Raw genomic sequence first — 2,607 nt, forward strand, 5'->3', positions numbered from 1 at the left:
TGCCAAAAAACAGATTGCAAAAACGCAGTGTGAACTAGCCTCAATGGAACCCATCAATGCTTGCAGATTACTGTTGGACAGTTATCAGAGACAATCCCATGTATGAATACAAAAGACGTGTAAATGCACTGAGAAGCCATTGAATAAGGACCTACATTTCCAGAGTTCAATAAACATAATTAATTTGTAAAAATTCTTACATCTGCTGTAAATTGTAGTGATTTCAGATAGAACTAAGTTTCCTATGACTATATTTCAAAAGTTTATGACCAGTAAACTGCTTCCTTATGATTGCAGAAGTAATAAATCTGTCGGCTATTATACTGTATTCTATACAATTCACAAAATAGTACATGAGAACTCTTCCATATCATAGAAATAGAGCCAATTCACATTTTTCCTTGTCATATTTGAATTCAGCACACAAAAAAATCATAAGAAATGGCTAATTTTGTTCGGAATCAAACAACTTTTGAAAATTTGTTGGCCAGTGATCAGAGTCGCTTGTGGTGACTAATATACACTGTATACACACAGCTCTGATTACCAGTCTCCCAGTATACTAGCTCTCATACCAATGTATATAGCGTTATCTCTTCAGGATAATCCCTTATGTGGGCTCTCATATACAACAGTCTCACACCGCACTGTATATACTGGTGGTTAATGAGGTGCCCACACGAGGGGGATTATGCTGAAGGAGATAAAGATCCAGTTGCCCCAGTCACCAAGGTTTCATGTGGCCCCATGCAGTTGTTTGCTGGAGGACCGTGTTGGAAAGGTGTTCTCACCCAACACTCTCCCCGGCGGGCAGTCCTCCTGTGACTTCTTCAGGTCTTTATTTCTGTAGCTCAGGCTGCTACTTCCCAGACAGATTTGTCTTGGTAGTGATAGGTCACTCAGCCAATCATGGCGCGCCGAGTGTTTGTTCACCTCAGTCAGTGATGGCTGAGAGGGCTCAGAGCTGAGAGGACAGACGTCTCATCCGTCTCAGAGTAGTAACGGCCAGAGCATGAAGATGTGACGGAGGATCCTCATGGAAGTGTGGTAGGTGAGAATAGGCAGCTTATTTCCCTTGTGGCCACATCTGCCGCCTTGTCTATCTTTGTAAGTGGCTACAATTCAGCGGCCAGGTGATGTTTCTGGGGACCAGGTGTGGGGATTTTGGCTCCTGTTCTGCTGTATATGGAATTCTGTACTTGTAAGTCACCGCATCAGCAGGGTCAGCTGCCCTGATCCACCACTACATCTATGCAGAGAAGTGGCTGACTCTATGTAGGACCTTACTGTCCGATTAAACAAACTCCACTCCGCTCCGTCTTGCACATTCATCTCTGCTGCTTGGGATATTTATTAAGACTTAAATATAGGCTAAAATTTTGATGCACATAGCCTGATGCATGTGCTTTTCTTTTACCTTTCCACAAGGGGAATATGTCGCAGAGGGTACACCTGGTTACAAGGGGCATACAGTATATCTGGGGGGGGGTATACTGGTTACAAGGGGCATACAGTATATCTGCAGGGGGATACCTGGCTAGAAGCATATCTGGCTACATGGGGTAATGCATATCTTTATATCCGGCTACATCAGGGCATATCTTATATCTGGTTGCTGAGGGGAGGGCATACTTTGCTATAATTGGCAATATTTGGCTGCGGGCGGTATACCTGCTGCAAGGGCTATTTCTTGCTGCAGTGGGCATATCTGAATACAGTGAACATACCTGGCTACAAGTGGCATATCTGGCTATAAGGGCCATGTCTGGCTTCAGAGGGGTAATAGTATATGTCTACAGGAAGCATACTTGGTTGCATGGGGCATATTTGGCTACAAGAAGCTTTCCCTTGAGCATAGGAGGCGTATCTAACTACAGGGGGCTCAGTAACCTAAGGAAGGGGGCATTTTTATTTGAAGTTACTTACTTGGCTTCTATAGTGTAAATTAACCGTTGCACCAATACTATATGGCATATATAGCCTCTTCCATGGGCACTGTCCACAAGGGTATTAAAGCAAATGGGCTCAAAGTCCGGATCCTTTCTTTGAATTTCCCGTTTGCATAGTGGTCTCATAGAGACCTATCGGCCGGTCTACAACAGAGATGGTATCATGGTGGTGTTTCTTCAGTGGGGCAGATGTGTGGTTTTATGACTTTGCAATATGAATAGACCTCAAACTCCAAAGCAAAATAAGTGACACAAAAAAGAAGCAAAAATAAAGACACAAACACACTGTAATAGGTGTAAAATGATTGTAATTTATTTAAGATTTGACAATAGAAAAGACCCCCGACTCACAAAAAAGTCACCCTCCAGCACTCAGGCGAGGGAAAAACTTGAGGGTAACACTAATATAAAATGTTATATGTTTTATATGGAGGGCAGGATAAACTTGAGAGGGGGCCCCACCATTTCTTTGGATTCATTGGGGGCTAATGTCGACCCTACCACTGACAGCCTACCACTGTGGAGGTAACCCCTCTCTCCCCAGGACAGAGAGTGTTGCACTGATTTGTCCAACCATATGCCCTGCTCATTCCTTTACTGTTCCCAGCATGGCTCTATCAGCCCTTGTGTTTACATCCTCTCCAGTTCTGATATAATC

This window comes from Dendropsophus ebraccatus, chromosome 13, assembly GCF_027789765.1.
Source record: "Dendropsophus ebraccatus isolate aDenEbr1 chromosome 13, aDenEbr1.pat, whole genome shotgun sequence".
In the NCBI taxonomy this organism is placed as follows: Eukaryota; Metazoa; Chordata; class Amphibia; order Anura; family Hylidae; genus Dendropsophus; species Dendropsophus ebraccatus.